Source organism: Schistocerca serialis, chromosome 5 (genome assembly GCF_023864345.2).
Source record: "Schistocerca serialis cubense isolate TAMUIC-IGC-003099 chromosome 5, iqSchSeri2.2, whole genome shotgun sequence".
NCBI classification, from domain to species: Eukaryota; Metazoa; Arthropoda; class Insecta; order Orthoptera; family Acrididae; genus Schistocerca; species Schistocerca serialis.
The window spans coordinates 147,148,757-147,159,102 of record NC_064642.1 but is presented as its reverse complement, the minus strand read 5'-3'; the positions used below and the strand labels follow the sequence as shown (position 1 = coordinate 147,159,102).

Below are 10,346 nucleotides of genomic sequence, written 5' to 3'. Positions count from 1 at the left end.
GTTCCATTAAACTTTACAGATGACCGTTTTTCACGCACTGTTCTCCTGTGAAGCAGTTGGATCTGAAACCGGCCGTTTGTGATGGGTGATCCGTTCATCTTTAAAGATAACTTTGACTGTGTCGGAAAATAAAACCGAGCGACGTATGCGCAGAGGTTAGCGATTACCCGCCCTTGAAAAAATGAAAAAATCCAAGCTTGTGCTCCGTCTCTAACGACCTCATTGTTCATGGGACGTTAAACCCTACTAATCTTCCTATAGCACTCCGTCTTTAGGCCACGAGTCGCCTACCGGGAACATCCGACCGCCGTGTCATCCTCATGGAGGATGCAGATAGGAGGGGCGTGGGGTAAGCACACCGCTCTCCCGGCCGTTATGATGGTATTCTTGACCGAAGCCGCTACTATTCGGTCGAGTAGCTCCTCAATTGGCATCACGAGGCTGAGTGCACCCCGAGAAATGGCAACAGCGCATGGTCGCCTGGATGGTCACCCACCCAAGTGCCGACCACGCCCGACAGCGCTTAACTTCGGAGATCTCACGGGAACCGGTGTATCCACTGCGGCAAGGCCGTTGCCACTAATCTTCCTATGGACAATAAAAAGAACAATTTAACCGAGCCGGTTCATCTTCGCATAAGTGCATCAATGTAAGTCTTTTTATTGTACAAGTGCCTTCTCTTTCCTCTACGATTACTACCTCCCACACTTCCCTTGATGCCTCAGGACGTGTCCTTTCTCCCGTTACTTTCTTCTAGTCAGGTTGTGCCATGACCTCCTACATTCATGCCAAGTCTTTCTGCAGTGTCGCCGAAGCAACTTTTGGCTTCTCGTAGGCCCGTGCCGGCGTATTGGCCGAGCGGTTCTAGGCGCTACAGTCTGGAACCGCGCTACCGCTACGGTTCGAATCCTGCCTCGGGCATGGATGTGTGTGATGTCCTTAGCTTGGTTAGGTTTAAGTAGTTCTACGTTCTAGAGGACTGATGACCTCAAAAGTTAAGTCCCATGGTATTCAGAGCCATTTGAACAACTCTTTCTCGTTGCTGCGATACTTTTCCGTCAGTGTAATTTGCATATATACAGGGTGTTACAAAAAGGTACGTCCAAAATTTCAGGAAATATGCCTCACACACAAATAAAGAAAAGATGTTATGTGGACATGTGTCCGGAAACGCTTAATTTCCATGTTAGAGCTCATTTTCCATGTTCTCCCACCTACGCTCAATGGAGCACGTTATCATGATTTAATACGGGATACTCTACCTGTGCTGCTACAACATGTGCCTTTACAAGTACGACACAACATGTGGCTCATGCACGACGGAGCTCCTGCACATTTCAGTCGAAGTATTCGTACGCTTCTCAACAACAGATTCGGTGACCGATGGATTGGTAGAGGCGGACCAATTCCATGGCCTTCACGCTCTCCTGACCTCAATCCTCTTGACTTTCATTGACGGGGGCATTTGAAAGCTCTTGTCTACGCAACCCCGCACCAAATGTAGAGACTCTTCGTGCTCGTATTGTGGACGGCTCTGATACAATAAGTCATTCTCCAGGGCTGCATCATCGCATCAGGAATTCCATGCGACGGAGGGTGGATGCATGTATCTTCGCTAACGGAGGACATTTTGAACGTTTCCTGTAACAAAGTGTTTGAAGTCACGCTGGTACGTTCTGTTGCTGTGTGTTTCCATTCCATGATTAATGTGATTTGAAGAGAAGTAATAAAATGAGCTCTAACATGGAAAGTAAGCGTTTCCGGACACATGTCCACATAACAAATTTTCTTTCTTTGTGTGTGAGGAATGTTTCCTGAAAGTTTGGCCGTACCTTTTTGTAACACCCTATATATATATATATATATATATATATATATATATATAGTTTGGGATTTGATTAAAAACGTGGTCCTGAGGGGCCTCAACTCTCGAGATTTGGAGTCACAGGCACCCTCCAGAGACCGCCCTCACCCCCCCCCCCCCGGCCTTCTCTTAGTCCTCCGTTGTTCCATGCTACTAGTTAGCTAGTCCATATTCGTCCTGGTAGTATCGGTTTGATAAATAGAACTTGCCAGAGGAAGCGGGCTCCTGAGAAATCGCTAGTGCCGCTGGATGTCTTGATGGCAAGTAAAATGGTTCAAATGGCTCTAAGCACTATGAGACTTAACATCTGAGGTCATCAGTACCCTAGAGCTTAGAACTACTTAAACTTAACTAACCTAAGGACATCATACACATCCATGCCCGAGGCAGGATTCGAACCTGCGACCGTAGCAGCAGCGCGGTTCCGGACTGAAGCGCCTAGAACCGCTCGGCCACAGGGATCGGCCGATGGCATGTACAGGCCACGCTTCTTGGACTGTTCTCTCCTTGTGCCTCATAGTGACGCGTGACGCCTACCAGACAGGACAGGTGAGTTCAGGCAGGCAGACCCTAAGTGGTCCAGCCCAGTCCAGTCGCGGCGAGTAGAGAGTGAGTTATTTACATACGCGGCACAGCGCCGCAGCTTGACGGCAAGCCGGTTCTCACGCCCCGACGCTCCGACCTGCCCGTAGCTGTAGCTGCCCCGGTGCCTGGAAGCGTGGTCGGTTGTAGCCGGCCTCATTTGCAGCCCTGTACAACCGGCCGGCACGCAACACGCTTCCGTCCGTACGTGCGCTCTAGGACCGTCGCATTCCTGCGAACGGTGGCTTGCGAGGCCCCTTGCTACCTGTTACAGCTGGGAATATCTGATTCACGGGTCACTATACGTGCGTGCTACCGTCGCTGTTTATTTTTGATTTGCTGCAGCAAAATGGTTCAAATGGCTCTGAGGACTATGGGACTTAACTGCTGAGGTCATCAGTCCCCTAGAACTTAGAACTACATAAACCTAACTAACCTAAGGACATCACACACATCCATGCCTGAGGCAGGATTCGAACCTGCGACCGTAGCGGTCGCGCGGTTCCAGACTGAAGCGCTTAAAACCGCTCGGCCACCCTGGCCGGCGAAGACCAGTTCAACGTAATGGAAAGTGACTAGATACGACGTTATAAGACGAACAGCAACAACAATAAAAATATGGGTAATGGAATGTAGTAACATTATGTCAGGTAACGCTGAGCAAATTGGATTAGGAAACGACACACTCGAAGTAGTAGATGAATTTTTCTGTTTGGGCAGCAAAATAACTGATTATGGGCAAAGTAGAGAGGATATAAAATGCAGCCTGGCAATAACAAGACAAGCATTTGCAAAGAGGAGGAATTTTTAACACCTGTTATCGTTGTAAATGCTAGGAAGTCTTTCAGGAAAGTTTATCCGGAGTTTTATCTTGTACAGATACGATGTGGAAGATAAACGGTAGAGATAAGTGGAGAACAGTAGCTGTCGAAACGTTTTGTAAGAGAAGACTGCTGGAGATTTTATGGGTGGATCTAATAATTAATGAAGAGGTAGCTACGCTGAGATGAAGAAACTAGCACAGGATAGACTAGCACCGAGATCTGCAATTAACCGATCATCGGATTGACGTCCACGACATGAAAATTCTGTATATGGTTTGACAATACCTTATTCCACACAAGTAAGTGATTTTTCTGTACACATGCTCATTTTCTAGACACTTCTGCGTGCATCTCCTCTGTCACTCTTTCCGTTCAAATAACTGCCGTGAAATTTGTAGCAATCGTAATTTTGCAGTTATATAGATCACGATTTCAAATGTGTATTTTAACGGTTAGGTCGTTATCCTGGATAATTTTCTTTTACAGCTGGTTTCTACGTAATTATATTATTTAGGAAATCAAGACAGACGCCAGTTGTAAAAAGCGTTACAGTTTAACAGTACAATACCGTGTACACTAAATCCAACAACATGTTCAGTTTTTGGTGTTCAATACGACGTATTTCTTTTCGGATAACGGTATGCAAGTGATATTCCGAAACCTTTTTTGTCACAATTACGTAATTAAAAACTGTGGGGAACTACTGTGTCTTGGGATCGTAGTATTGAATCCATTTGTTTTATGCCACACCGCTGACCATTGTTTCTAAAACTGTAATGAATATACACTGAAGAGCCAAAGAAACTGGTACACCTGCCTAATATCGTGTATTGCCCCCGCGAGCACGCGGAAGTGCCGCAACACGACTTGGCATGGTCTCGACGTTTGAAGTAGTGCTGAAGGGAAGTGACACCAAGAATCCTGCAGGGCTGTCCACAAATCCGTAAGAGTACGAGGGGGTGGAGATCTCTTCTGAACAGCACATTGCAAGGCATCCCAGATATGTCAATAATGTTCATGTTTGGGGAGTTTGGTGGCCAGTCGAAGTTTTTAAATTCGGAAGAGTGTTCCTGGAACCACACTGTAGCAATTCTGGACGTGTGGGGTGTCGCATTGCCCTGCTGGAATTGTCCAAGTCCGTCAGAATGTACAATGGACATGAATGGATGCAGGTGATCAGACAGGATGCTTGCGTACGTGTTGCCCGTCAGAGTTGTACCTAGACGTATCAGGGATCCCATATCACTCCAAATACACACACCCCGCACCATTACACATACTCCACTATCTTGAACAGTCTACTGCTGACATGCAGGGTTCATGGATTCATGAGGTCGCGGCTGGTCCCGGCGGAGGTTCGAGTGCTCCCTCGGGCATGGGTGTGTGTGTTTGTCCTTAGGATGATTTAGATTAGGTAGTGTGTAAACTTAGGGACTGATGACCTCAGCAGTTAAGTCCCATAATATTTCACACACATTTGAACATTTGAACATGAGGTCGCCTCAATACCCGTACACGTCCATTCGCTCGATACGTTTTGAAACGAGACTCGTCCGACCAGGCGACATGTTTCCTGTCATCGAGAGTCCAGTCTCGGTGTTGAAGGGACCAGACGAGGCGTAAAGCTTTTTGTCGTGGAGTCATCAAGGGTACATGAGAGGGCCTTCGGCTCCGAAAGCCCATATCGATGATGTTTCATTGAATGGTTCGCACGCTCACACTTGTTGATGGCCCAGCACTGAAATCTGCATTAATTTCCGGAAGGGTTGTACTTCTGTCACGTTGGACAATTCTCTTCAGTCGTCGTTGGTCCCGTTCTTGAAGGATGTTTTCCCGGCCGCAGCGTTGTCGGAGATTTGATGTTTTACCGGCTTCCTGATATTCACGGTACACCCGTAAAAATGATGGTACGGGAAAATCCCCAATCCATGGCTATCTCGGAGATGCTGTGACCCACCTCTCGTGCGCCGACTATAATACCACGTTGAAACTCTCATAAAACTTGATAACCTGCCATTGTAGCAAGAGTAAGCGATCTAACCACTGCAACAGACGCTTGTCGTCTTATGTAGGCGTAGCTGACGGCAGCGCCGTGTTAGGGCTGTTTAGATATACCTGTATTTGAATACGCATACCTATGCCAGTTTCAATGGAACTTCATTATACACATATATATATATATATATATATATATATATATATATATATATATATATATGTGTGTGTGTGTGTGTGTGTGTGTGTGTGTGTGTGTGTTTTGAGACGCATATAGCCACCTTGCCAGGATATACCTTTCTCAATTAACGTACAATTACCTTGACGGTTATGAAGATACAAATATAACTGCGGTTTACTCCGGAAATTCATCTATTGCCACGGCACATCTACAACCCAATCAGAATAACAAACGCTACTGCCATGGCACTACGTCTGTGTTATTAGCATGAAAATTATCCCAGTGCCTTTATGTAAACCTTACGCGATTCCAGTCAGCAACTAAGAATGGGTCAGATGTCTTACGAGCCCACCAGTGTAGAATGACAATAAAGGACATTTTGTTATGTGTGGCAGTCATCACTGAATATCAAATTGTTGTGTACATAGTTCCGCGTAGTCAGCGCGTACACAACTTTCCCAATAAAGCGCGCCCCACTAAGCACAACAGCGCAGGCGCAGCACTCGTCCGTCTCCGCACTACGAGATGGCGCTGTCTTTAGAGACGGACCAAATTCTGCTTCCGCCGATCCGCGTATTAATATGTAACGCAGCCAATGAGATTGCTGCTAACGTAGAACCTTTTCTCCTCGCGGATAACACTCGCGCAGTGATACCTGAACGCTCGAGGTATTATAACGAGTGTACAGACCTCCGATTAGTCAGTCTGCATTAGTCTGTACCAGTCTATAGTCAAGATTCAGTCTGCACCTAATACGATTATCATATTCCTGTACTTAACCATGAAGAGAAATGTATAGACACTTTGTAAAGTATCAGAGATATGTGAGAATAAGATTAACGTAACAAGACCAAAGGAACTTCAGATTGTCAATTGCAAACAGCATCCAGAATCAAGTTACGTAATATCTATGCCTTTTTATTAATTTAATAAATGTGTGTGAAAATTAATCAAGTTCTGTTTAAAGTTGGTCACCGTCAATCTGCTACTCTAAGCGTGCAAGTGGCATTTCTATCGTCTGACCTAACGGCAGAAGATAAACACGCCACAATAAGACCACGAGACATATTGCTGACACTCGCCTACTTCATTAGAGCGACAAATCAAGTAATCTGATGGTGTGTATAACGAAGGTCTTACAGTGCGCACACCACACAAATATACCGTTTACGTAACCAAACAATCAACAAAGTTTCACATGGTTATTTTCTACATTGACTGAAATGTACTGCCGTCACATGGTATGATGAAAGTTTCCCTAGCCAGTTTTCGAATCCGTGGACTAAGGCCACAATATCCGTTAATTGCTGTTGTGGATGTAACCAGTTAGTTACAGAGGATGCTTTAGGCATTGTGAAATTTAAAGGCTAAAAATCCGGAAGAAACAATATGATGGGAGGCACTCCGAGTATCGAGCCGTAAGTAATTCCTCGAAAGTGATATGTAGAGAGAGTAAAGGAAAATATACGGAGAGGAGTATGTATAAGGAACAGGTGGGCCAAGACAAGCTATTTACAACGTCGCCGGCCTGTAATGTGTTCAAAGCCGTCAGCACGCCGTGAGCGTATTTCGGGTAGAGGGCGCGCAGCTGCATGACAAGTGGCCCGGGTTCCTCGGGCGCAACGCTCGATGCCGGGACGTCTTCCGCGTGGTGAGAATTCCCGGCTCTCGTATATTCCGCGGCGCAGGTGCGTCCGTCCTTAATTACGGCCACAGTTTCCGTATGAAAGGCGGCCTAACGAGACGGCGTGTACACTTTCACCGTGCCGTGCTGCCGGTCGTACCTGCAGAGAGCAGGGGGAAGCGCTCGGCCGGTTGCGTGCCCGCGGCTCGCCGCGGACGCATTGACTTTTAATGGGAGGGCCGCGTCGCATTAGGCGAGACGGACGGCCGTCGCTAGGCGCAGCGGCGCGCGATGGGCCGCCGCGTGGACCGAGCGCGGCGTAACGAGGGCCGGCTGGACGTCCGCAACGCGGGCAGCTACCGCCTCGGTGGCGACGGCCGCTCGCCATCTGCGGGCGGCTTCGCGGCTACAGGTATGTACCGTCAGGTGCAGACAGTGGTTTGTGTCTGCGCCAGGCCTGGTCTTCTGGCCTCCGAGGCGCATTCCTCTAGAACAGGGCTTCCCAACCTTTTCAGCTGGTGGACTCCTCTTCAGTCGAAAATCCTTGGCGGACCCCTAGTCAGTCAAGAGCACAGTAACTTTAAATTTCAGAGCGAAACCCATGGGAACTGAAAGTTTCTTAATGCAAGTTCCATTTTCCCAATGACCCACCCCCCCCCCCCCCACTGAAGTATCAATAGTCTTTGGTTTAGAGATGAATGAAAACAACTTGAAGGTCAAAAATCGACTTATGAAATAGGTAGTACACTGACAAAGCAAGTTCAACATTTAATTATGCCTGGGGCCGCATACGTGCCAGCGAGCGCTGTGACTGGTCTACAAAGCTCGCTCCGCGCATCTACCGCCGTGAGCCGGCGCACAAACGACGCCCGTATTATTGCGAAACAGTCGATCAGAGAAGCCGCATTCTCCGGCGCTAAACTGTGTATGCGTTATCACTTAGGAACCGCGAAGGCTACTCGGGAATACGATGTGAAGTAAAAGTACACATGCTTTTCATACGAAAAAAAATAATGATGAATTTGATTTTCACATTTTTATTCAATAATTTTACTCATTATTTTACACGATTTGGTGAAGGGTGGCGGCGGACCCCCTAGAAAGAGCCGGCGGACCCCTAAGGGGTCCGCGGACCACACGTTGGGAAGCCCTAGTATAGAAGCCTTTATACAGAAAGTGTCGTCAGAGTCTTTTGACTGGTTTGATGTGCCCTGTTCCGAATTCCCCTCCTGTGCCAACCTTTCCTTTCCAGAGTAGCATTTACAGCCTATGTCCTCAATTGCCGGCCGCGGTGGTCTAGCGGTTCTAGGCGCGCAGTCCGGAACCGCGCGACTGCTACGGTCGCAGGTTCGAATCCTGCCTCGGGCATGGATTTGTGTGATGTCCTTAGGTTAGTTAGGTTTAAGTAGTTCTAAGTTCTAGGGGACTGATGACCTCAGATGTTAAGTCCCATAGTGCTCAGAGCCATTTGAACCATTTTGAACCATTTGTCCTCAATTATCTGCTGCACGTATTCCAATCTCTTACCCCTACTTTTCTCAGTATTTCAAGCATTTTGCACCATTTTACACTATCGAAAGCTTTTTCCAGGCCGACAGATCCTACGAACGTGTCTTGATTTTTCTTCAGTCTTACTTCCATTGAAACCTTCCCATCTCCTCTATACCTCTTTTGTTAACGATAACCTTCCCTTTTACAATAATCTATGTAACCTTCCCTTCTCTTGCTTAATAATAACAAATGAAATCTTCCCTTTGAAATTTATTCTCTTTCTCAATCTTCGCATACAAATTTAATTGCTGCTTATTAAAAGTGATTTGCTGATTATTTCGACAAAACATACAATGTGTCGTCGTCGTGTGGCCCTCAGTCGTTATCTGTAATAACCCAAAACTGTTTCTTACCTTTTTTTACTGTTACTGGATCACCATCTGACTGCTACATCGAACTGCGACATGAATATACTTACTCTGTTTTACTATACTCTTATTAGCTGCTGGTGGGCTTTCATAATAAGTGGCTGTATTTATTACCAAAGCTGACGTCATTCTTTAATTAATTTGACTGAAGTTACGTAATTCATAGTTAAACTTTTTCTTGACAACAACAAAATTTTGCAAAGTTTTACGTTGATGGTTTTTGGGATGGATTATAATTAGAAATGCAATATTTCTGGCAAAAGTTAATTATATTCTGAATGTAATGATTTTACAAACGTTCAAATGGGACTTACTTTTTACAATAATCTTACAACTAGCAATGCGGAAACATACCTTCAGTAGTCTTGAGTTTCTCAAAAAATTAATTCAATAATATTAGTTCCTCTTATTATAGTAGTTAGCTGGTGTCTCTGTACATCCGTTTATAATCTTTCATAAATTGTGGTTCGACAATAGACAATAGAAATATACACGTCTTACACCATTATCAATTGCAGTGTTAGAACTGCCCCTCTGATGCCTTTACCTTTGGTAGTGCCAAACTGATTGTCATCTAACAGAGCCTCAATTTTTCTTTCCATTCTTCTCTATCTTATACTTCACAGCAGCTGTTAAGCTGATTATGCGATAGTTGCAGTCTTTGGAACTGTACGGATGATGTTTTTCCGAAAGTCACAGCTGCGCGGGATGGCCGCGCGGTCTGAGCGCCTTGGCACGGTTGGCACCCCCCCCCCCCCCCCTCCATCTGTCGCGAGATTCGAATCCTCCCTCGGGCACGGGTGTGTGTGTTGTCCTTAGCGTAAGTTAAATTAAGTCTGTGTAAGCCTAGGGACCTACGACCTCAGCAGTTTGCTCCCATAGGAACTTACCACCACCACCGAAAGTCACATGGTATACCGCCAGGCTTATACTTTCCACACAACAACGTGAATAACCGTTTTGTTGCCACATCCCACAATTATTTCGGAACTTCCAATGGAACGCCATCTATCCCTTCTGCCTTATTTGATTTTAAGTCTTCCAGAGCTCTTATAAATTCTGATTCTTATACTAGATCCCCTATCTCTTCTATATCGACTTCTGTTTCTTCTTCTGTCAGGCCATTAGACAAGTCCTCCTCCTCACAGACACCTTCAGTGTACTTTTTCCACCTATTCGTGCTCTCCTCAGCATTTAACAGTTGAATTCCCATTGCATTCTTAATGTTACCGCCCTTGCTTTTAATTTCACTGAAGGCTCTCTTGGCTTTCCAACATGCTGAGTCGGCCCAATCTATTCTTTTTCGATTTCTTCACATTCTTCCTGCAGACATTTCGCCTTAGTTCCCCTGTACTTC

The 10,346-nt window shown here is 46.0% G+C and overlaps 1 pseudogene; it reads right to left on the bottom strand.

Annotated features, from left to right (window-relative positions):
• Positions 1-460: 460 nt before the first annotated feature.
• On the bottom strand, positions 461-578 carry LOC126482557 (5S ribosomal RNA; annotated as a pseudogene).
• Positions 579-10,346: the final 9,768 nt, after the last annotated feature.